Source organism: Canis lupus, chromosome 7 (assembly GCF_003254725.2).
Source record: "Canis lupus dingo isolate Sandy chromosome 7, ASM325472v2, whole genome shotgun sequence".
NCBI classification, from domain to species: Eukaryota; Metazoa; Chordata; class Mammalia; order Carnivora; family Canidae; genus Canis; species Canis lupus.
The window spans coordinates 47,633,154-47,660,336 of record NC_064249.1 but is presented as its reverse complement, the minus strand read 5'-3'; the positions used below and the strand labels follow the sequence as shown (position 1 = coordinate 47,660,336).

General features: G+C 34.7%; 1 protein-coding gene and 1 long non-coding RNA gene across 9 annotated transcripts in view; one reads left to right on the top strand and one right to left on the bottom strand.

Moving 5' to 3' along the window:
* The window catches only part of RIT2 (Ras like without CAAX 2), a 475,191-nt gene that overhangs the window by 73,266 nt on the left and 374,742 nt on the right, over positions 1–27,183 (bottom strand). The window lies entirely within an intron of this gene.
* LOC112647818 (uncharacterized) overlaps positions 1–27,183 on the top strand; it is a 36,744-nt gene that overhangs the window by 3,235 nt on the left and 6,326 nt on the right. The window contains exon 3 of one of the 2 annotated variants that reach the window (XR_003128487.3): positions 16,804–23,211. The exons of the other annotated variant lie outside the window; for it this stretch is intronic. This is a non-coding gene — a long non-coding RNA (uncharacterized LOC112647818). Of the gene's footprint in view, positions 1–16,803; positions 23,212–27,183 lie in introns of those variants that run through there. 2 annotated transcript variants of the gene reach the window in all.

The following is a 27,183-nucleotide window of genomic DNA, read 5'->3' as shown; positions in this document are numbered from 1 at the left end:
AGAGAAATCACATTTATTAATATCATGGGCAAGCACAGAAGAGAAATTTTCATGTAGAGAAGCTGCAACTACTGTTGAGCTTCTATATGCTGCAAAACTGTCTTTTGTGACTTTCCATCTCATCAATAAAATAATTTAAAAAAAGACATGTACTCAAGGGTAGAGATTCAATAAGATTCATAATTTTTACTGATTTATCAAGGGCATTTTTAAGTGAAGCTGGCTTTCTTTTCTTCTTTTTTTCTTCTTCTTTTTTTTTTTTTTTGGACTGCATGGCCTTGAAGAATACAAGGACTACTAATGCAATTTAGGTACCATTGCCTTGATTTTTTTTTTTGCTAACGAGCCAGCCAGCAGCTTCATAGTAAAGGGGCTAGTAGCAACTTAGTATTATTATGAAAATACTTTTGATGTCATAGGGTTTCAGGGATCTGTGGATTGTGTTTTGACTGCAACTATACTAGATTAACATCTTGCAAGGAAATTAACCCTGAATTTACTTGATTTAAGTAAATAATTACTTAATTTGCAAATGCAATATTATAAAAATTTTCAGTAATCCTCTAATAAAGGAAGCCATAATTAAGTAACACTGAGGAAATGCAAAACATCATAAATAAGAATTTCTAGGCTTAGTGTGTGAAAAAAAATTTTCTTTTGAAGGAAATAACTTTATCACAGTAATTTTGAAGGATGATTCCTATGATATGTTTATGGGGGGCTGTATGGCTTTAAAAATATCTTGTATTGGTCACAATTGTTCATATTTTCTTACATTTTTGTGTTGATTTATTATCCCTATGGTATTGATTTTTTAAATTATGTGTCTCCAAGTTTTCAATTTATAAATTTGTTACCTTAAATTAAAAAAAAAATAAGACCCTTTTATTCTGGGTAGGTCATTTCTCCCTTAGAATTTTCTTGATAAGACACAGTCCTTAGACAATTATGTTTTTTAAAATGTGTTATGCTATTTTATAGTTGTAGACAGCCTTGTTCTGAGAACACTGCTATTTTAAAACATGGTATCTGAATAAAAGAAAAACATGGTGTCTGAAAACTATATCATAAATATAGTCAGAATAAAAACATAAATAAAACATTTCCAGTCCTTGTGCTTTTGCTATTATGGAAACTACTGTCCCTTAGAAGCACAAGGCTAGAGACAAATTATTTTTTTTATGATTTTTTTTATTTATTCATGAGAAACAGAAAGAGAGAGAGAGAGAGGGAGAGAGAGGCAGAGACACAGGCAGAGGGAGAAGCAGGCTCCATGCAGGGAGCCTGACATGGGACTCGATCCAGGGTCTCCAGGATTATGCCCTGGGCTGAAGGTGGCGCTAAACCACTGTGCCATCCGGGCTGCCCAAGACAAATTATTTTAATACAATATGAGTACATATCTCATCTGAAATAAAGTAAATTAGATGTGAGTTTGCTTGGGAGCTTCAGCAGGTATTGGTATAAGGAACAATCGATGCTAAAGACGTTAAGGTAGGGTTTTTTTATTATACTGGCTTATAGAGAAATGAAGAAAGGTTCAGGACTGGTTCTTTTAGCATATGTGGGTGATGTGTTAGGAAGAACCCAGCAGACTCTAATGAGCTGTCAGGTGGCTACATAGTCAAAATTCTCAGTATGCTGGAATAGATATGAACAAAGGCTTAATGAATATCTGGAAGGCTTAGCATGGCATCTCTCAAAGTTGTTTTGCTCAATGGTGCAAAAGTAAAATCATTTAGCATCTATTCTCTTACCTCAATGTTGAATGAGCTAACTAAAAACACTGAGTTACTGCAGGGAAGAAGTAAACTATTAACACAAAGTTCTACATCACAGATACTGGCTATTTAGCATGTTTTGAGGCCTGCATTCTGTTATGATATATTACAAGAATCTGGAAAATGATGTACTTCATAGGAAAGAGATGATGAGTCATGCAAAGAACACATGTAAAGAACACATAAAGTCATAATTTTGTAGTACATAATCCCTAAAGAGATGAGCTATTGTTTTCTCTCTAAAGAGAAAGGAATAGTTCTATATCCTATTTCAATGTATGTGTTATGATAAAAAAAAAAAAACAACTATGTTTAAATAAGCAAGTACGTGTCATATGAATCAAAAAGTTGGATAAAAAGGAAAGAAAAGGATTCAGTATCTTTTTACTTGGGGAGCAAGAGGAAAAGGGGGCTACCAACTGAAAGTTTGATTAAACTGAAAATTAAATCATCTGTGCTTAGTATATAGTTCCCTCTTAAAACTACTTTGGCCCTATTTTGTAAATATATGGAAGAAGTAGGACATATAAATCATCACTGGTATAAAAATTCATCAAAGACTGGACTCAATAAATAATTGTGAACTCTAGCAATAACCTAAGTATAATTTTACTGTTCTATTTAGACTAGTTCCCTACCAGTACCAGTTACTAAATGTAAAATGATATGGATACTACCAGAAATGTTAGCTTCTTAAGGTTTTACAAAAAAGATCTAGCTTTCCCAAATTTTATATTTGTACCATTGTAATAAGAAGACTTTACTTAGAATGTGTTTATATTAGGGGAAATTTGTATTACATTTGACCTTATTTTCAAGGATTTTACAATACTGTTGAAATAGGATAGGTAAAACAAAAAGCTAAGGTCATATGTACTCATCATATTATATGATTAATAACAAAGAAGAAACACTAAATTCAATTTTTTAAATTCTGGTTATATTATGGTTTGAAAATAATCTGAGTCATATTTTAGTACCAGAAAGAAATTTAGAGAAAATGAGGCAAATCATTTATTCAAATGAAAAACATAGTGAGAACAAGATTAAAAGACTTGACCAAAACTCTGTAAGTAGAGGTAGAGTTAAATTACTTAAATTCAAACCTCCTAAATCCCTGTGGTATTTTCTCTCCATCACACTAAGCTTCTCAGTTATATGTTATGTGGATTTTTGTCAAAGCTTCATTTTGAGCCATGAAACTGGAAAATTCCAAATGAATTTTAAAAGCCATATTGATTTATTTACTTAGTTATTCAGAGTCAATTCTAAATAAAATGTTGTATATCTCATCTATTGGGATAAATGTTCAACCTTTTCAATTTACTGTATGTGTCTACTTTGTACAACTAATTACTACCAGCCCTGAAAAAGGTTTTACATGAATCTGCATGTAAAAAAATAACTATCTAAAGAGAAAGGCAGGGCATTAAAGAATTGTAGGGTAATATTTAAGAAGGTATGATTTGGGGTCATACTAATAAATAATGGGATTCATTGTTGTGGGTTATTACAAATACTTCTGTCAAAATTTCCTACCTATGGAAAAGAAATCATTGTTCGCCTTTATAGTATAACTCCTCCAGTGAACTTGCAACACAATCTAAGAAAGACATGCTCATTAGTGGCTCATTACTTAGCTGGATAATTGCTGTTCATATCAGCAACACAAATCACAGAAAAAACTTATTAAAGTAACCTATTAATTTTTTTCCTGACGAGCTTCATTATACAGTATCTTCTCCTAATTAATGTAATCAGTACCATAAAAAATCCAAGATGAAAGAGAACTATTAGGTCATCTGCATTCAACTACCTGGAAATGGAGAGGCTATTCTTTGCAATGACCAGTCCATTAATCTCAAGCAAAGAACCTCATAGATTCTACTATAAATAACATCTTTCCCTTTAAAAAGCCCTACCTATGACATTAAGTCTTTTTAGTCATGAGAAAATTCCTTAATTTCTTTAAGAGGAGACCAGGAGTTCAAGGTCAGAGCAATTCCTTCACATGAAACTTGCAATGCTTTCTCACTCACTCCAGTATGAGGCTCCCCAATCTTAAAGATATGAAATCTAAACTACTTCCTTTGTGTGGCTTTTAAACAGTGTGGCCCACACTAGCTTCCAGTTTCAGCTTCCTAGCATTGCCTGCTCTCTTAATTTGATTGCTAACGCTCCAGGTAAGTCTTCCCAAGTGTTACCTCTCCAAGAGATTTTACAGTTTTCTCTAGCTTTGCTTTACTTTGTGCCATTCTCTCAGTTTGGAATGCCAGACTCATTCCCTTCAACTTCACAGCTGTGCAGGAAACTTCAGACTTTGGCTAGGGAATTAGAGTAGATGACCCCAAATCCTCTACCAATACTCAGATATTATTATTTGATTTCTTATCAATCCCTGAGATACCATCTGCCATTCAGATCATATAGACCATACAGACAAAATAGAAGGTCTGGAATGGGATGATTAGCACAGACATGAAAAAAAACTTAAATGCTGCTTTGATTCTTGACCAGTTGCAACATTATCTATGGTTTCCACTGAATATGAAATGATAGTACATTACCATAACAGAAAACATTTCTCAAAGTTTACAAACTGTTCACATTAAAGGCACATTTGTAGAAGACAACTATGTGCAAGGATACATAAAGCAGAAATAGTTAAGCATGGCCACAGCCAGAAAATAAAGAGCTGGACGAAAATTGGAGGATCCTACAAATGCTTGATGCCACAAAGGACAATGTGGTAACAATTCAGGAATGTCACCCAGGCTATAAAGATCTAGCAAGAATTGAAAAAGTTATAGTCATGTACAATCAAATGGTTAAACCTTGTGTTTAAACCCCCTTTATCATGGGATCTGAAAAAAAAAATTTTTTTGGCGAAAGAGATAAATTTTCAAATAAAGTGATAGTCAATAGATAAATACTATCTAGAAATCTACAAATCACCCTGTTTAGTTGAACAATATAATGAGAATTGAATGATTCATTTGAAACATAAGATACTAGAATTTTGGATATATGATCACTGACAAAAAGGTGTAAAATATGAGAAATACATAGAATGGTAAGGGAAAAGGGAAAAATCAACAAATTATGGAAAGATAATTACCCAATGAATTCGAGGACTCATATTTAATGGCAAGCAAGCATAAGATAAAGTATGAGGTACTTGTAAATGTTGAACATTTTTTAAAGATTTTATTACTTTGAGAGAGAGAGAGAGAGAGAGCACACTCATGAGGGGAGTCAGTGGAGGGGGGGGCAGAGGGAAAAGAAGAAGGAGACTCCCCACTGAGCAGGGAGGCCTCCCTGGTCCCAATCCCAGGACCCTGAGATCATGACCTGAGCTGAAGTCAGATGTTTAACTGACTGAACAGCCCAGATGTCCCAATACTGAACATCTCTACATGAATATGGAAGTCCTAGACCTAAAAGAAGATACTTGAAAGCAGAAGAAAACCTAGAGACTTAGCAGTATGAGGAGTAGTGTACTACATGACATAGGATCAATACAAGTATCTTGGTGTGGATGTTATTAATTCTGCTCACCAACTATTTCTATTTTCCAGTACACAGTAGCATTGTGTATTCTGGTCACCTTTAATGTTAGTTGTGGCCATGTGACATGGTTTGGCCAATAAGATGTGAGAAATTTTAAGAACTGGTGTACAAGTCTTCATATTCCCATTTTCCTGCCTTGAGAGCAATGGATGAACAGATAGGGAGCTTCCCTCAACCTCGATCCTTTAATGAGGATTACATGAAGTACAACTTTCTACCAACCAAAAATTGATAAGAATGTGGACAAAAAAATGAAGTTTTGCTCTTTTAACTCAATGAAATTAGAGGAACATTTTCAGCATAAACTACATCATCTTGAATGATATATTTACCTTGGGGGAAACTGTTAAAATGCATCCATCTCTTTAGTGCACTTGCTATATTTATTGTATAGCATGGCAAATGTTTGGTTAATGACTCTTTCATGCATAAAGACAGAATGCATATCTTCCTTATTTTGTATCCCTAGGGCCTAGCACAATACCTGTTGTTTAACAATATATCTAATGCATTTTTTTCATCTAATGCATTTTTATGGAAGTAGGGAAAGAGGAAAAGAAATGAAAAAAGGAAGGATTGATGCAAGTGTCTTGGGTTTTTCATGATGATTGCATATATGAAAGAATGATCTATTCCAGAGAGTTTGTGAATTCTATTTATCCCTTTCAAAGATGAATCCATTCTAAAAAATAAAAATAAAAAAAACACCTTCAAATAACTGTAATGCTGCAATCATACAGGGAATATTTCTCAAAAAATAGAGTCTGTAAACCTTTTAGGTTGTTCACAAGTTATACAACAAATTTTAAAATATAAGTTTCCAATGGATGTCCATATTGTTTTTAAAGGATATTCTGGCTTTATTTGCATGACCACCTCAGTGAATAATGGATCCTGAGATTATGTTAATGTTACAGTTGATTTTGGTCCACATAAAAGCTAAGTGAATTTATGGCATGGAATAAAAGAGAAGGCATAAAAAAGTGTAATGAGCAACCCTTATTTTGCATATACAAACTTCCAAGAATTCAATAGCAGTTAATTGAGTAGTAAGAGTAAATGAAGGGTTTTTACTTAAAGTTATTTTTATATACTCAGTATTTTGTTTTGGAGGTGTTTAACTAGTTGCCTTATTTTCATTGCCAACAAACTCTCAGAGGGTGCTATGTTGCTGGTCTGAGGACCATGCTTCAAATAGCAAAAATCTAGATTTTAGTAAAATATTTATTTAGTTTCCTCAGTCTACAATCTGTCTCTGAAGTAAAAAAATGAAGAAGCTACATTGACCTTTCTATTCAAACTTGGTCAAGTTGAAATCAGAGCCCAGATACAGGCTAAACACAACTCCTGATTATCTCAGAAAATGGCATTTTTCTGATAGACTCACACAGGCAGCATGTAGGATTGGTGGAGGGAGAGAAAATGTGTTTGAATCACATCAGCATTTTTAATAGATCTGAACACACATGGTAGGTAAAACATTCACAATTCAGTTGAAGCTAAATTGATCATTTGATCACAGTGTTCTCAAAGTTTATTCTCTTTTAATACTTTTCATCTACTTAAGTAGTTTCACAGAATGAAAGACAATGGATTAGATTTGCAGAGTTTTGTTGGCATAATGGAAAAGAAAATCCATTTTGTGACCAGTTTGATCTATAATAATTAGTTTCACAATTATTATCCAACAGTGTCTTTGAATAATTAATTGGATAATGTTCATGTAGGTTTGAAATTACTTCCATCAAAAGGTTAACATTTATTAGATGTCATAATTATGATATGTACTAAAGGAGTTTAAAATAACAGATTAGCATAGATTTGAAGGCAATTGCAATATAATGGAAGTAAAACTGGTTGAAATTCAAAATCTGTCTGTGCTGGGATTTTTTTGATGTTACTTATCTTTAAAGGGAGATTGAGAGATGGAGCTTAATCCAGGGAAAGAGGGAAGATTTTGGAACCAATGATATCTGGGCTTGAAATTTTCATTGGCCAAGTAATTATGTGTCCTCAGACAAACCAAGTTGTCTGAACCTCAATTTCTTTATAGATGACATAGTAAGAATACTATCTTTTGGGACTGTTGTGAGTATAAGATATAATAAAGTAGTTAGTGGAGTGCATAAACAAAGCAGGCATGCAATAATTCACCATTTATAATAACCATTATCATGGTTAGTATGGAAATTTTTAAATTATTCCCTATGCTACACTTTTTATTAAATAATATATAATATGAATAATTTATTTAAATATAAAGCTTACATTTATACCAGAGTACATATTATTAAAGTAATATATTAGTCATGTTATTTTGATATTTCATGAGATCAGTTTTTATTGAAAACAGTAATCACTATTATTAATGAAATATCTGTTTAGTATGCTCAGTTGTTAAGATAAAATGAGATACTATATATGAAACTTCTTTTAAAAACTGTAAGGTAGGATATAAATATGAGTTAACTTGTCACTCAGAATGAATTGGCCACATATTGCAAGATATACACAGCCAAGATACTGATGCTCAGAGTGGGCAAAATTAGGAAAGCTAAATTCATAAGGAAACTTTATAATTCTACTTTGCCTGTTTCTATTATGCATTTACAACTGGTACTATGAGAAACATTTTAAAAGTATAAAATGTGATCCTTTGCTCCTGAGAAATTTGACGACAGAATTCATACATGAAGCATTTAGACTCTTAAATGGTAGACTGTATGGTGTTCTTTTTGTATATGTAAATATTTAGAATTCTTTGGATAACACAATCATTAAATAAGTCTGTGTGGAAGTCTTGGTATCTAATGTTTTGACTGTGAAGGTTAGGTTAGATTTGGAATGGTTGCTGCAGGCAGCAATAGACCACATTCACTTAGCTGAGGATGTCAAGGAGCATGGACAAAGAACAATGAATAAGCAAAGAACTCTGTAAGCACATCACTAATTGCAGTGAAAAGTGGATCCATGGAAGACATGGTCAGTATAGCTGGGTAGAGGATGGGCAAATTATGGAGCATCTGGATTATGATATAGCAGCATTTGGGAGCCATGTGATAGGCAGAACAGTAACACAATAAAGGCAGTGCACTCAGTTAACAATTAGGGTGGTCCTACGTTAGAAGAATTGGAATGGAGAAAAATTCTGTCACCATAAGGCTCATAAATAATGAATCTTTAAAGTATTTTCCCACATCTCATTTATATTTCAAGTGTTAAATGTGATGAAAATACTGTACAGAATTGAGAAGAGGACAAAGAGTCCTATTATTATATGCCAATGTTAGATCAAGAAATCATTTGTTCAAGAAAACAAATTACAAATGAAGTCAGAGATGGTAAGAAACTCAGTTTGTAAGAAAAAGTGGGAGGTTCTTCTACAAAACAAGGGTTTCTCTTTCTGCATTATATGATGATATAACTGAAAAGGAACTGGTAGCATCCAAAATCATGAGAGTTACTAAATTTGTATTCAGCATGTCACAGGATTATGCAAAAACAACAAATGCTACAATCCTTGCATTTGTATTCTAGCACTTGATGCCAAAGGCCCTTAGTTCCGTTTCATTAGAAATCACCAGTTATTTGGACTAGCATGTGAGCAATATGTCAAACATAGAAAATATTGCAATTCATAAAGTATTTCCAAAGAATATCTTGTTAAATCATCATTAATTTAAATATGATTTTGTATTTCTTCTAAAGTAAGCCTGACTGTCTTTATGGTGTTGTGTTCTCCAGCACAGTGGGCTTTTATCAACTGTTTTTATACCTAAATAATGTACATCATTATGGAAAACTCATTGTACTCTACATATATGAATTCACCCTGTCCATGTTATCCCCAGGTCTTAAAAGATGGAGCTCCTATTTTATATTACATAGGGAAACAATAATTTTGCTAACATGTACTACTGACATGCCTGAAGTAATTGCCCAATTCCATCTACCCAGTTAAATTAACAGATAATTCAGTAAAACACCAACAACAAAACAAAAAGCAGTAGGTACAAAATACGAACAAACATGTACGTACACAGACACACACACACACACACACACACCCCAATAGACTATTTGGGTCACTAATTTTTTTTTTACTCAAATTGCTTGAACAGTTTAGTAAAGTTGGATATTTTCTATGTGATTCCAAGCTGAGTATTCAATTACATTTTTATTCCACAACTGGCATTCACCTTTAGTTTAGCTTTGAAGAACATTTATTCACTCATTTGTTCACCACCTTACTACCTTTTAAGCATCACACACCATGCTCAAAGCTAGAGATTTAAAGATGAGTATCATCAGGACCCTGACCTTGAACAGAAACTGAGTGTCTAATGTAGGAGGCAGAAACAAGGCAGTTTAACATCATGGCAAATTCTGAGGGTTCTTACAAAAAGGAACACATGAGAGGGCATATATTCATTCACTTATTTTTTTGTGGTTAAAGAAAAGAAGGCACATAAATTCATTTACAAGTGAAGGATGGAGGAGTCAGAGAAACCTTATTAGGTTTAGAGGACAGTTTAGCGTCTTGAAGGACAAGTAGTTTTCTACGTGGCACCTGTGGGATGTTCTAGGAAGCAGGAAGAATGAAGGCAAAGGAGCAAAACAAAACGTGCAAGCATGATACTTGAAGAATTCATCACTGTGCAGTATTAACTGTAAAGTGCAAGTTGAGAAAAAGTAGGAGCTTACACAAATGTGATTAGTGAAAGCAAAATCACTGAAAACCTAGAGGGCTCTAGAAAAGTTTAAGCAACAGAGTGCCATGATAGCACATCTATTCCAAAACACACAAGTGGCAATGAGGAGAGTGAATGGGAGTGAGGTACCACTAGGAGATAAACATTAATTAGCAAGTTATAGTCTATCTCAACCATATAATTTTTATTAAGCACAGCATATGCAGAGACCTGGTAGTTCATTATGGGATGCAGTCACTCCATTGATATTTTACCTATTCATCCTTCATTTTCTCCCAGGGCTGACATACAGCCAAATTATAGTTAAGCTTTACTAATTCCATTCCAGATGGCAGAAAACCACTACCTTGAGCCCCAGAAGAGCCTTCCACTTGCTGTTCCACTCATATCAGTCTCTCTTGGGGCATCTCAAGATTTCTAAATCTACAGGATCTTGCTTTAAGTCTATAGTCAGCATCCTTCTTGGTGGGTGGGTGCCAAATACATAGATTTTTAAATATTTTGAATGTTAATCCTGCTAATCATCTATCTCTCATTTTATACAAGTCTCCCTCTTGTTCTTGACTCTTGGCTCTCTCCTTGGTTTATCATCTTGTTTATTTCTCTTTGGACTTCATGCATTCTGTCTCTCCAGCCACTCACCTTTTGTGTTCTAACGTGGTGCTATTTGACATTTTCTCACTGCTTTTGACTAACTTGTTAATACTCTTGATGTTTTGAAAACTACTTCAAATCTCTGTGCTAGGAAGGACAGGACAGATTCCAGCCAGTTCTTACTTAGAACACACAAAAGAGAGGAGATTCTGATATTAGATAATCCACAGAGACTCAGGATTTCATCTAAAACACATCACATGAAGGATGAGATACAGCAAACAGATTTGAAAGTTATTTAGAAAATAAATTACATAGATTTATAAAGGATTAACTATGGATAATTAGAAAGGGAAGCTGGCTAGGGTATTAGGATTATTCAGAGGTTTCTGATGATTCTGAGGTAGATAGCATTGTTATCATTTGATACAGAGAAACCAGGAAAGACTACTTTGGGAAAGAAGAAAGACTAACCCTAACTTTGGAAAAAATTAGTTTGAGGTCCTCTGTGATATCACATGATGATGCTTGAAAACACAGACTGAGAACTTGTGCATATGTAGGTATAATTTAAATCAATGAGTATACATAGTATTACCTACAAAGAATATTTGGCAAAAAAAAAAAGAAATGATTATAGAGAACACTACCATTTATAGAGTTCATAGAGAAAAAAAAAATGGGACAAAATAGAAAAAGAAATGGTCTGGGGCATCCCAGGTGGCTCAGCAGTTTAGCACCACCTTCAGCCCAGGGTGTGATCCTGGAGACTCGGGATCGAGTCCCACGTCGGGTTCCCCATATGGAGCCTGCTTCTCCCTCTGCCTGTGTCTGCCTCTCTTTCTCTGTGTTTCTCATGAATAAATAAATAAAATATTTAAAAAAAAGAAAAAGAAATGGTCAGAGAGTTAGGAGGAATATAAAATTGTCATAGAAACTAGTAAAAGACAGTTTTGAGGAAAAGACAATGTCATCATTGTCAAATAATGCAGGGAGCTTGGATAGGAAAACAAAATAGCAGGTCTACTGATACAGACTAATATCAGACCAAATTCAGTGCCATGAAGAAAGTGCCATACTAATTATTGTGGGGTTAAAGGGTAAATAAGAGGTAACAACCACTGCTAGATGGGCAACAACCATCTAGCTCCAACCAATGATGTGGATGGAGCTAGAGTATTATGCTAAGCAACATAAGTCAGTCAGAGAAAGACAAATACCATATGATTTCACTCACGTGGAACCTAAGAAACAAAACAAATGATCAAAGTTGGCAGGGGCAGGAGGGGCAAACCCAGAAACAGGCTCTTAACTATAGAGAACAAACTGGTGGTCACCAGAGGGGAGGTGGGATGGAGATGGGTGAAATAGGTGATGGAGATTAAGGAGGGCACTTGTGGTGGTGAGCACTGAGTGTTGTATGCAAGTGTTTAGTCACTATATTGTACACCTGATACTAATATTACACTGTATGTTAACCTCCTGGAATGTAAATAAAATGAAAACAAAAGCATATGGGAAGAAAAAGAAGTGACAAGAAAGAAGGGGACATTTTGCTTTAGGAGGTTGGTCGAGGTCAGAATAGAACAAGCAAGAGATGTTTGTACTTGTCATGTTTTCCCCACTTAGAAATCAAAACTAATGTAAACGATATTACAGTTTTATAACTCATCTCTAATAACCAACTATGTCCAAGAGAACATACTAAAACACAGTCCCTGCTTTTAAAGATGTTCAGATTCACTTTCATTGTGCGCTAACACATAAACAAGGGAGGATTTGTTTTTAAAAACAAATCAAGGCAATTAAGAAAGAGCTATTGTCTAGCATACAAGTTAATTTCACAGGAATAATATGAATTATACGTTATAAATTCTCAAGACTATTGTTTTGTTTACAAAGATAGAGAGAAAAGGAGAGCTGAATGGTCTTCCATTTGTGTCTCCCGCTTCACGTTCTTATTTTCTGCACTGGATCTCTACAACAGTTTGATCTATAGGAGCTATATCAACACCTTCTTATTCTAATTTTCTGTAGGATTCAGTCAATGGGAAACCATGAAAGGGATTGATGTGAAAAAGAGTGATATCAGACTATTTATTTCCCTGACTTCCTCTTCAAAGGGTCGTTTTGCCTAGGACACTCTACTGAGAATCACAGAGCCTGTCATACATGGTGCCCTTTCTTCCTGGTTTTGTTTACCATTCTAGCTCTCTACCTTGTCAGGTCTTAGGATCTTAACTATGGGATACCATATATTTTTTTTGTGTGTGTGTGTGTGTGTGTGTGTATGTATTTTTTTTTTCTTGGCTATACTTTGCTGACCTTTGTATATAATAGTCCATTTATAAATTTATTATTTTTTTAATTTTTATTTTTTTGAGAGGGTCTTCTGTTTCCCACTAGGATTCTGACTGATAGGCAAAAGCTTCACGAAACAGATAGAAACTAAAACCAGGCTCTATAGAAAGGATTTGAGGGATTGAAGCCCATGAGGAAGAGGTTAAAAGAAAGAGAAATGAACAAAAATACTTTAAACAATGGCCTAAGGATGGTACAAGGTGGATTTACAAGACTATAAGTAGGTTAATTTTGATAAACTAGACAATTCATGCTGTGAAAATGGGGGAAATAGGCTGTAATTATTACTTTAAAGCAATGGTTGTCAACCAGGGAGGAATTTGCCCCTAGGGGACATTTGGCTATATCTGGAGACATTTATGGTTGTCAAGACTGGTTGGGGGGAGGGGGCTGAGAGATGGTGCGGGGGGGGGGGGGGGAGCAGTGAGGGAAATGCTACTGATCTCTAGTGGCTAGATCCCAGGAATGATGCTAAGCATCTTACTGGACACAGGATAGCACACAAAAAATGATCTAGCTTCAAATGTCAATAATGCCAAGGTTACAAAACCTTACTTCCCTGCTAACTGTGGAGCACATTCAGTACCCCTTCACTGCTTGTCCTTCCAGGAAAATGTAGCTTGGCAACAAAGATTCATTAATTACTTCAGCAAGTACTGATTCTATGCTTTGTGAACAACACCAAAAAGCACTGTATTACAAGCGTATCAAAAAGAACACAGTACCTAACCTCCCAGAGCTTTGAATCATGTGGAGAAAGACGACACTTGTCAAATAATCATGCAAATAAATGTAAAAGAGAAGCTATGTTAAGTGTGGCCACTGAAAATATAGCAACTTAAAATGGGTATGGGAAGGGTTGGTCTAATCTGAGATCAAAAAAGACTTGCCTGAACAGAAATTCAGTAGGAACTAAGTAAGTCAGGGAAGAAAGCTAAATTCAGAGGAGACAGCATGTGTAGTCACTGGGGATATGAACAACTGGCCAAGCCCATCCATATATGTATATGTACATGTATGTGTGTACTTGAATTGTAAAGTATATTGCTTCCTTGATAAAGTATTTTTATTTGGGGGCACCTGGCTGGCTCACTTTACACTCAGTAAAGTGTCGGACTTCAGCCCAGGTCATGATCTCAGGGACCTGTGATCTAGCTCCAGGATGGGCTCCCATCAGCAGGGAGTCTGCTTCTTCCTCTCCCTCTGCCCCTCCCCCAGGCTCATGCTTTCTCTCTCTTGCTCTCTCAAATAAATGTTTAAAAATATATATTTTTATTTCATGGCTGAATTTGTGTTTGAAACTGTTTTATCTCCAACTAGAGAATGAATTCACCAGAACTAAGAGCTGTTGCCTATTCTTTGGAGGCTTCCATATCTATAAGGAATAGTCTATAAATGGCACTAATTATAATCTGTTCAGTGGCTAATCATGTGCAAAACTCTAGATCCAAAATTTTTGACAATGTCACTCATATTGAAGAAAACTTGAGTGCATGTTCGTGGAGAGATGAGGGTAACAGTTTGAAAAGGAGCTATCCCAAATCTCCTTAGACCTTATATTCTAGACCATTTCATCTGTAATGCTTGGTTCCAGTCTGCTGTAGTACAACATTAATAAAAACTCCCAATTTGGAGCACTGGGTGAAAGCACAGGAAACTGAGCAGCAGACCTGGTATCTACCTCCAGCTCTGCTCTAACAACTCTGATACACAGCAACTTCCTCAAACTGTAGATCTGTTTCTCTCTTGCTAATGAGATGTATTAATAGAATTCTCATTCTACATTTTTAAGACAACAATGATACCATGTCTTTAAGACAGTACTAAAATGCATAAAGTACCATGCATATGTAAGGGCATATGCAGCAATTTGAGAAAAAGAATTGGGAATTCACAACTTAAAAAGCATCCACATGAAATTCAAAATGCAAAACATTGGCCAACATCCAAAGAGAGTAACAACCACAATAAAATTGGCAAGGCAAGCATTTACCCTTGAAAGCACAGTTCAAACCAGGAAGGAGCTGATTGATACCCACTGCTGAGACTGCCAGAGAAGGCTATTGTGGGAAGCCCATCTGTGATAAAGAAATCAACATCAAAATGGCCACAATATGGCATCTAGATCCTAATAGAAGCCTTGCTAGGACAGAGGTATTAATAACTTCAAAGCAGACAACCCTGAAGTCTGCTTTCTGATAGGTAAGGGCAAATAATACTTCCATCATTAGAAAAATTTCTAGAAGTGTTTCCTCAACTGCACTATTTTACAACATAGAGCTAGTCAAATTCAACTGTAGAGGGCATGTATCAAAAAATGTCTCACACATTTGCCTCAAAATCATGGAGATGGATATGGCAAATAACTAATTCCTGACAGATATTTCGGCTTTCCCCTTACACAGTGTGGATGAAAAATCAACAAGAGAAATATGAACCTGCTATCCATATATTTGAATTTCACAGGCATTTATCAAATGCCTACTTTGTGCAAATCATGGTTGTAAGACTGTAGGAACAAACATTAGGCAATTAAATAATTGCTTAGATAAAAAGCCTATTTGGTGGAAACAGCATTGTAGGAGAGTCAATGATCAAGCTCTTCTAAAATCTACCTCATATGTTTATGCCGGAGGCTGGCAACTTACCCCTGTATACTTCAGTTTGCTAATAGTAAAAAGAGAAGTGGATTGGAACAAAATAATAGTAAACCCAATGTGTATAATTTGTTGCCTCTTATGGATGAATACTATATGAGGACTTTTTACAACTATGACTTATTTAAAGCTCACAAATTTAAAGCAAATGTTTGACGTAAATATCCATGTTTAATAAAGGAGGAAACTAAAGGTGAATTCACAGAGCCAAATTTACAAAGTGACAAGAGACAGAGCTGGGATTGAAGCCTATATTCTTTCTCTTCCCATTCTAATATGGGGGGCAAGGTGGCAGCAGGATAGGGGGTGGTAAACAAGCATGTATTCAATTTTACTACCATTTTGTAAGGTTCGATAATAACATCAATCATTGCCTTTTCAGATGAGGTCTCTAGGTTCATCTTCCTATAGCTCCATTCACCTCCTTATTTATATTAAAACAACTTGTTAATAAATCACAAGAAAAGATCAATTTTACTATTATAATGGCTTTTAGATTCACAAGTTTAGGACTATGGGAGAAAGTTGAACTTTCAATTCTCTCAACATGTAGCACATTGTTAATTTTGAATAGGATACACTGAAGGAAGTGAAAGTGTAATTGGATAAATTTTCTTGGTTTAATTTCATACGTTCACTCTTTAAAAGTTAAAGAATGGATACAAGGTCATAACTCAGGAAGTCAATTAGACTGTAACAAAGAATAGTCATAAACAAGGAATGACTTATGAAGATATGTGCTATTTTCACTCCATTGTCCCTTCTTGCTTGGAATTAAGTCAATATAAGGGTGCGATATTCACAGCTATTCTTGACACTACATTTCCTACTGTAACAGTAGACAGAAGATTCATATCCATGCTACTTTTCAACCTTTTTTCTCAAAGATGCATAAAATTATATGGTAATCTAAGTATTAAGCTGAGGAGATAATAACTGACATTTCAGATCTAATAATGCATAGTTATAAATCAGATAATTTTATATCTCTGCAGATATATTAATCTAAAAATCCATTTGAAGCAGTGGGATTTTAATAATGATATTCATATCAAATTATTCTCCTAGGCGAATCTCTCGCTAAAGCTAGTTTAAATCCTGTTTTTTTTTTTTTCTTTTTCATTACAGGGAGAAAGAACTAAGGAGAAAAATTGTGAGAGAGAAGAAAAATGTAGACCACATAATATCACTGCTTTATTTGTAAAATTTCAACAAGTTATGTCTGCGTCTGATAGAAGGTCACGTTCAGAGGGCCATGTACATGAAGCTGAATTAACTTCCATTTACAGGCTAAAAGGAAAAATATTGGATTGGACCATTCTCATCAATTCCAATAATTGCAGGAATTTGACATTTTGCACACATAACCAGTTCTACAATTTTGACTGAATTCATAATTCTATTTAGTCAAATAACTTGATGATTTAGTTAAACTTATATTTCTTAATTTAATGAGAAATAATGGTCACTTAAAGTATTTTTTTAATTGGTCAAAGCAATTTCCATAAATATACATAATTCATCAAGACAAAACAAATATTAATTATATGGAGAAAATGGGGTGAGGAAAAGATAACAGTAAGAAAAAGGCAGGAAGCCAAATTCTTTCCATAATGTCTTAAATATGTTAGAGGTGGATTATGAATTGAGCTCTAACCTTTTAGTAGACAGTGCAAACAGGGAGACATGGCCAGCCAGCCACATGAGTCCGTGTCTTTAAGATATTAAATGATTGCTCTATGAATATCAAGTATTTCTAGTATTAGGACCAAATAAATATTTTCTTAAAGGAGTAATTCATTGAACCAATGTTTCTTAAAACATCCTCCAAGTACACACCACTGGTATAGTAACATATGACATTGGCGAGAATACATTTGATTAAAAATATATAAATAAGGTAGTCCATAGAAAATTATAGCCCAATTTACTTAAGCATATAGATATAAAAATGCTGATGTATAAATAAACCAACTTGACTATATAAAATAATATCAATGACAGTAACCGCTATATGACAGTGTGAATTTTATGTTTTTACATATACTTTCACATATAACATACATATGTGTACTTTTACATACAAAACATATGTTTTACATATACTTTTACAAGAGTATATGTATGTGTATGTTTGTGTGTGTATATATATTCAAACAATCTCTGGGGAAAATTAGGATAGATTTTTAAATGAAGCAAAAAAATATTTTTTGATTAAAAAATAGGGATTATCCAGTGCATCCTCTGGGTTTATCTGATTATATACAATCTGTGTCTTTCATTGTCTTTGAGATATTTCACAACTCTGAAAATTATAGAGAACTGACTTAATACAAATAATTGTTGAGTATAGAAATGCAAATATTTGTGTGCTGTGGAATACAATTTATTATTGCCAGTGGATAGACCAAATTGGCATATCTTTGTAAATTTATTTCAATATTGCCTATTGCCTATATGTGTGATACTTTTAATTCTTCTTTGAATCAGTTGTGACATTTGCTGAGTCCCTCATTAATTTGGAGCCTGTTTATTTCATATTTGTATGAAAGTCAGGATTTTATATTTTCCTTAAAAAGTTATTTATACACACACACAAAATAAGGTAGGCACTCTTTAAAAACTAAAATGTAGAGATATTAAGTAGCTTCTCTGAGGCTATTCATATAGAAATGATATGGCCAGGATTGAAAGACAAGGACGGTTAGGTTTGTCCCAATATTAGGATATCTATTATTGTAATAGAATACAGGAACAGGAGCACTTGGGTGGTGCAGGCAGTTAAGCCTCTGACTCTCAGTTTTGGCTCAGGTCATGATCTCAGGGTAGCGAGACTGAGCCCTGAATTGGGCTCTGCACTTGGTGCAGAGTCTGCTTGAGATTCTCCTCCCCTCACCCTGCCCTTTCTGCTTGTGCTCTCTAAGATTAATAAATCTTTAAAAGAGAGAATGCAGAAATAGATTAAGTAAAAATAAACATTCAATTACTACTATAAAAGATACAGAGAGAATCTCATATAATTTTATATTTATAGCTCCCTACACCAAAGGAAACAAGGCATTAAAAATAAACCATCTTAGCACCCTGATATACTGAGAGCAAATATCATGTTTAATGTTGACATTTTAGAATTATAAAGTATTATCACCTTAACAATTTGATATTATACAGAAGTTCTAGGTAGTGTCTCAAGATAAAATGAAAGATTTGGAATATGTTATTTATAGAAATTAGGATTATCTAAATAGAATATACTAAGAATTTCCAGGAAAAATACAAAGAATTTAGCAAATTTGCTACATATAAGATAAATTCTCAAATATCAATAGCATTTTATACACTACAAATAAACATTACAAAATATGAAAATTCATCTTAACAAAATAAAATATACTTAGGATCAAGTCTCATGAAACTAAGTCTTTAAGAGAAAAAAATTATATATGATTGAGAACACAAAAAGAGATAAACCATGGTCATGATAGCATTTAAAATATGTCAGTTCTAAAAATTGGACATAAAGGTCCAAGCTTGCAAATCTTAAGACAAAAAACAGAATACTTGCATGATGAGTTCAAAGCTTACTGAAATTCTGTGTACTTCTAGTAATTAGAACAGAATGGTATTCATGCAAGAATTAGCATAACAGAGGATTTAGACAACCAAAAAGCATATAGGCAATATTATATTTTAGATGATATATTAGAAATTGTTGAGGAAAAGAACAAAGCTTTAATAAAGAATCTTGAGACAATTGACTTTCCATTTGAAAAAAAAAAAAAAAGCATGAGATTCCTTCACTGAATCACGTACAAAACAAACATCAAATGGACTAAAGACTCAAGAAGAAAAACTTTAAAACACCAAAATTATAAGAAGCTGACTCTAAGACCTCAGGGTAGTAAAAGATCTCAAATCAGATTTAAAAGGCAAAAATCACATATAAAATAAGAGACATTTTTGTATAAAAATCAAACACCTCTTTATAACAAAGAACTCCTCAAGGTAAAAATCAAAAGATAAATAAAAAACTAGGTAAAAATACTTGAAGCATAAAGTAAATAAGGGATCCATTTTTGGGAAACGTAAAAAGAATTTCCACACAAATGTGGAAAGCAAACAAAATAGAACACAATAGAAATTAGCTATAGGCTATGAATAGGCAACCCACAGCAGAGAAAATGTAATAGACACTAAATGTCTGAAGATATTTGATCCATAAATAGAAAAAAAGTAAAACAGAACAATGAAATACCATATCATCACCACAGATTTAAAAAAAAAAAAAAAGGCAAGAAGTTTGACAATGCCAAATGTTGATAAGGATGTATGTTGATGAGGAACTCTGAGACTGCTAGCAATATCATAAATTATTACAGCCACTTTGGAGAGTAGTTTGTCAATATTTAATATATTATACATGTATATTCATCAATCCTAAAAATAGCTTAGGAAATATTTAGTGCAATTATTATCCAACACTTACAGCAAGTCATTAAAATAAACCTCACAGTTGTATGCCAGTAGAATAAATATATTATCTTGAACTTTACTTGAAGCATCCTTAAAAATTATATATTTGCAAAATATCCACTTAAGGTGACTTGTTTAATTTGTCAGTGGATTTCTTAGCTACCATCCAATTATGTGATGGGAGGCTTCCATTTAAAGTGGTAACTCTAGTTTTAGAACAGTTGACATGTAGCCCCTCATTTTGGCAGAAATTAACAAGATCATTTGACTATTAAAGCAATGTAATTTGTCGAGTTAATGTAAGACAATGAATCAGCCAACTTAGACAATAATGAGCCAAGACCCTTCACAGAATGAGAACTGATCCATGGTGGTATCCTGAAAGGAGACTCAACATCAATCCCAAGGAAAGAGATGTGGAAAGTCAAGGGAATGGTCATCATGTCCTGGAGCCTGAAGGTTCACAGTATCCTGCTCTCTTATGAGAAACAAACAGAAGACTGAAAAAGCCTTGCCTCAGTCTTGTCATGTTTCCCAAAACATGGGAACTAAATCTATGTTCTAGAAGTACTATGAGCATCCTTCTCCTTAGGCTCTGATATCCAGTGCAGGAGAAAGAGTATAAGTCCTGGAAAAATGGGGTTCTTCCCACAGGAGCACAGCTTTTGCCTATTTTGAGTCTCCTTTCACCACTGTCTATTGGCAGCAAGCACAGAGAAGTGCCTTGAGACCCTGCCTGGATGGTTGGAGGAGACCTGTAGATATGTGGAAGTCAATATACTAGAAACAGGTTGGTGCCAGAAACTTGACTATTCTCCTTACACAGCTTCCCTGGAGCTACAATTGTATCTGATTCTTTAGCAAAACCTGTCCTGGCAGAAAAGGGTGGTAAAGAGCAAAAAGAAGGCATGTCTCTGAGGAAGACTTGCCTTTTTTTTTTTTTTTTTTTTTTTAATCTTTGTGTTTCTGGCTGCACTTAGAATTGAATAATGAACAATATATTTTAGAGGATCACAACTCTTAGAACACAGTTTTAAAAACTAAGATTATAGAAGTGAAAAGTAACCTTAATATTAGGAAACATACATCCCCTCATATCAAGTCTAGACTATATAAGAAGGAAGCATAGTCACAAGTCAAACTATGCTACCTGTTTGCTACCCTGTATGCTATGTGCAGGGATAATTAGTCCTTGTTGGAAGGTTGTCTTGTGTGCTTCCTGTGTCATTAGGTGGAGCCTAGTGGGGAGATACCCTGAGGAAGAGAATAGCTCAGGTATGGTTTCCAATACCGGGCAGCATATGGTAGCTGCTAAAGGTCTAGGAGAAAGCCCCCTGGCTATGTATTGTTGGACTGGACTTTCTCAAACCAGTACCATCTTTCTATATATGTTTCTTAAAGATCAGCCAGAAGAGCAATCAAACTTAAGGAAAACTGTAAGAACAGAATGTGAATGTTATGAGAGGTGAGGAGATGTGAATTAAAAAGTAATTAAAACTAAAGTAAATAGGGGCACCTGGGTAGCTCAGTGGTTGAGTGTCTGTCTTCAGCTCAGGTTGTGATCCCAGGTCCTGGGATCAAGTCCCACATTGGGCTCCCCACAGGGAGTCTGCTTCTCCCTCTGCCTGTGTCTCTGCCTCTTTATCTGTGTCTCTCATGAATAAATAAATAAAATCTTTTTTAAAAATCCTAAAATAAATAAAAGTAGTAAAAACAAAATCTATCATATAATTTAAAGAAGAATTTAAAGGACCAGAAAATAAATCTATTGCAAAATTAAAATGAAAAAATAAATATAAAATTAGATGGGTTTAAAAACCAATGGTAGGAATTTAAAAATAAAAAATATGAATATAGCATAAAAAATAAGATGGAGTAAAGCCATATTTAAATGACAAAAAAAAAAAAAGTGAGAAGAATGACAGAGGAGGAAAGGGGGAGAAATTAACATGTCCAAAACAACCAAGAGTGAGAATTTGTAAGAGGTCTCAGAGCTGTCCAGCTTTCCTTCTTGTTATCCTATGGTGCCCCATCACATGATACTTATGGGCAGAACTCAGAGACAGTGACTTGCCAGCTATACCTACTCAGCCATCACTTCCTTAAGGAGCAAGCAGATAAAGTTATTATCTGGAAAGATAAAAAACAAAAACAAAAAAAAAAACACATGAGTTTATATCACAGAACCACTGATATAGTTTCTGAATTACAAAAGCAACTGCCAGTGTGGGCTGCTAAAACATCTTAGTTTGGTGTTGCCCGGTCAAGTGTTTTCTATTCATAGCAACCGTTTGGAATAGCAGCGTACGCTACTCTCCACTGTAACATGGTCAGCATAGTAATGGTTTCACATGGGCCACATAAATGGATGCCAGTGAGAACTCTCAGTAAAAAACTTCACTCAGTTGCTGAAGAATGTTCCAGGAGGAAGAGCCTCTATAAATTGGCTGAGAGGAAATTCTATACTGCCCATTCACTGAACTTGATAGACTAGAGGGAAAAGATTTAACTTTGGATTTATAAAATGTATAGACTCAGACTTTACTGGAACTAAAGACAAGAATTTGTATTATAATCATCTGGGGCTGGAAACAGAGTTTCTACTGGAAAGTAAACCTCAGGAGTCTTCCCCATCGCTCTGTATACCTTGTCTGAATGCTCTTTAAGTGTAAAATAGGTGATCTAAGAATTTGAGGTAAGATAGGGAACAAATCCTATCCAGTCATAGATTGGCTTATAATAAATGCTTTTGATGATCGTTTTTGGAGTTTTATCCTTACCAGGACCTTAAATGAATTGAAGTTGAACAAGGTCTGCACTTAAAACCAGAATCACTGGGTCACCAATATTACTTTTTTTCCAAAAGTAATTGTAGAAATGGATTCTTTTTCCAACAGTATTTTTTTAATTTACTCTTCTGAAGAAGGGCACAGGACAAAGATGTAGGAACTGGAAGTGCTTTTCCTTATTGCATAATGAATTTCTAGCGTGCTGACCTCTTGACCGTGATATATAAGTCTAATGATTTTAAAATTACTTTTGCCTGCTGAGTTGTACATTCTAGCCTGGGACTAACTAATTATCATTTTAAACTGAACAGATTATGTAAATGAGTGTGCTTGATAGTTTATTCTTTTCTTTGTGTATACTATGAGAGGCAGGAATGGTTTCTCAAATAAAATGAATTAAACATCTGTGCTTAGATCATCTAAGTGCTAAAATGCTTGTTTTCTCATAAAGCTGGTTTTATATCTAAACCAGCAAATGCTTCAGAGGAAGATTGATTTGAAGGACAGCAGGAAGCTCCCATTCTCCACAAAACTAGCTCCTGTTTTTGTTTTTGCTTTTTCTCCTAGATTTATCCTTTTGGGTTAAGAATTGGCCACACTGATTTTTTTTTTTTTAATATAAACCCTCTAATAGTTGGGACATATTTCCCTTGGTATGGTGGTTTGCCTTATTTTCTCTTCTTTTAAAATTTTTTTTACTTAAATTCAATTTAATTAACATATAGTGTAATATTAGTTTCAGACGTAGGATTTGGTGATTCATCAATTGCATGTGACACCCAGTGTTCATTCCAGTGACTAGAAGATAAGGGTATGAATGCTCAGTGTGAGGGTGGAGGTGCAGTCTGTTCGAGGTCCTACAGGAAAACACCCAAAGAGCAGACAGAAACTGACAGAGTCAAAGGACATTTCTTCTTGGGAGAAAAAAGATTAAAGGAAGAAGAAAATTAAGTTTACACCTATGAATGTTAAGGATCTTACATTTGATCCAATTCCTGTAGGTCTGGAACACAGACAAAATACAAACTAAACTTAGAAAGGGATCTCCAAGGAGAGTTGACTGTTGTTCCTCCTCTCCTCACCAGTGTCAAGTAAGAATACCAGTCAGGAAAATTGTCTGAATGATCAACTCTGCTTCTACTCTTCCCTGCCTCTCCCCTTCCCTGCAACTGCTGAGATCCTGCAATGACCTCCCGGTTTCTAGACCACTAATTTGGATGATCAGACTTCAAACCCACCTGAATTTTGACCCTACAAGCACTTGGTCAAACCCAAGCCACAGGAAGATTATGTCTCTTGTTTTTATACTTGAGTTTCTTTTCTGAGGTCAGACACAGACTTGAGGAGAAAGCTTCAGGGCAGGCTATGACCAGTGGAGCAGTTTCCAGGAAATACTGGAAATGGAATGGAAATAAACAAACAGGAAGGAGGTTGGTGAGGAGGCAGGTAGTGGTCCAGGGTGTGCTGCTAGATTTGGCCTTTAATCAATCAGTGTAAGAATGAACTTTAATCATCTAGGTAAGAATGAACTCATCAGGCTTAATCTTGAGACTGAAGCAGGAGCAAATAGCCCAATATTCTAAATAAATATGTAATCAAACATTACAAAATAATGTAAATTCCAAGTGGAAAGCATTGATGAAATAAATTTATAGTCACTTCTCTACCCCATTTACAAAGCCATAAGAACAGTTATTCTCCTTGTTTTTGTTTTATTCTCTAAAGCTGATTTTCAAGCAATTCCCACTGTCAGAACATGGCTAAGTGTCCTCTTAACAAATGGTACTGAACGGTGCTGAATGCAAATCTTAACTTTTAAATGAGAGGATAAACTGTCAGTAATAAAATTACTTATTTGTATAGCATTTTACAGTACATGTGCATTCACATATTCTGGTTCATCTAACTGAAATAGGTAAAATAATGCACGTATGATCGTGAAGTTTGAAAGTTAGAATCAATGTGAGACAGGTTCACATTGATTCTCTTGACCCAAAATCTCAAGTTATCTCAATTGCAAATTAAACTAGAATCACTTATTCAAAGTACTTTTATGAATCCAATTCAAATCAGTGAATGTAATTCAAGCATCAACTATGTCCAGCATTTTCTCTTTTTAAAATATTTTATTTATTCATGATAGACACACAGAGAGAGGCAGAGACACAGGCAGAGGGAGAAGCAGGCTCCATACAGGGAGCTGGACGTGGGACTCGATCCCAGGACTCCAGGATCAGGCCCTGGGCTTGAGGCAGCGCTAAACTGCTGAGCCACCTGGGCTGCCCGTGTCCAGCATGTTCATAAGCATTGACAGAAAAAAGATAACAAGATATTGTATCGCTCTCAGGAAAATTGTACAGGGAAGATTGTGGTGAAACATATATCTGAAAAAAGTGGAAGGGGGAAGAAACATCACATTATTCTTATTGTCTGCCAGATAAGATGCTTGGTAATTTAAAACATACTACTTTAATCTTATAATCACACAAAGCACACATCGCTCCATTTTTACATGGTGGAAGCGCAACCAGAGAAGTTGAGTAACTTGTTACCACACCCTTTGAAGTTGGTGTGGAGAGGACTCCGTCAGTCTCCTTTCCTCCCCACCATACTATGTTCTTTCCCTGAGCTTATAAAAAAATAAAACGCAAAACTCATCTACTACAGGAGTTCACAAGGAGGAGAGAATAGCTACAGAAACATGTACAGAGAAGCACACATGAAGTTAGAATTGAAGTCCAAGGTCCCTATTTGGTTTATGCTATGGTTGAAAGTTTTCTAGATTGAGGATCAAAAAGTCTGCAGTCTAATTTGTTTCAAGCTCATTTTGCAGACTTGAGCAATTCATATGCAGAATGTACTATGAACCTTAATTTTCCCACCTATAAATGGATGGGTTGGATTAGACAAGCCCAAAGGTCCATCTTATTTCTAAAATAGTGCTTTAACTGATCTTCGTACATCTACATTAATTACATCTCTAAATACTTGCGACTCCACTATTTATTCATGCAATAGGCTAGGCAATGGAATTTTGCAAGTTCTCTCTCTCTCTCTCACACACACACACACACACACACACTTCCCATAATGGTTTTGAATAGCTTTCAAAATTTATTTCCAATGAAAACAGGATTATCTCTATATAAATTACTTTCTACTAAGTAACAAGGGGAAATAATTTGAATTACAGAGATGAAGATTTTAAAAATTAGAAGAGATTTAAATGTAAAGCTATAGAGAATCATATATTTTTCTCAAAAATATCACACTGATATGTACAATAATTTTCTCCACTTGAGCACATACCTAAAAAATAAGCTAAAAGGGATTGATGCCACAGTGAATTCATTGCATCTTTCAGAATGCTTTTGACATGCTTGACATAAATTAGTCCCATAACAGACATGATTGCTAAACTATCTAAGCACAGAACAAAATCCATTAAATTTTGCTGAATGAACTGGTCAAGCAGGAGTCCTCGAACTGTCCTCACTCTGTAGTTCAACATAAGGAGACAAATGATTCTACTTAAGGTCCCCATGCAGTTATAAGTCATGACTCTTCTGGTTAAGATCCCTCACTTTATTTCTTACCAGAGTAAAATTTCAAATCAAAACTATTTTAGAAATCCATGTTCTACTTTGTTTCTACTCAATGCTACTTGTAAAGACATTTATTTCTCCTAAGCTTATATTAGCCCACTCTATTCATTAAACATTCTCTTAAAAACTTTCACTTTTATTTGTTGATTCAAAAGGTATCTACCCAAGATTCAACAGATGTGACAGATTGTGTACAAACATGTACAGAGAAGCACACATGAAGTTAGAATTGTACCTTAGAATGACATCCTTTAAAAAGAAGGTTTTCAATATGAAGGAAATAATGCCTGCAAATATTGAAACCAACTTTAAATAACATGGGGACCAGATACTTTCAAAATGACTCAAGGGGCCCCTGAGTGGCTCAGTGGTTGAGCATCTGCTTTTGGTTCAGGTCGTGAACCCCGGGTCCTGGGATCAAGTCCCACACTAGGCCCCCCACAGGAAACCTGCTTCTCCCTCTGCCTATAGTCTCTGCCTCTCTGTGTCTCTCATGAATAAATAAATAAAATATTTTTAAAAATGACTCAAAATTAATGAGTCTTAAATGAATGGGTACCACATTGCTCTGACCAGATATTTTATTTGTTCAAAATGGAATTACTTAAATAAAATTCATAAATTTGTATTCCTCTAAATAT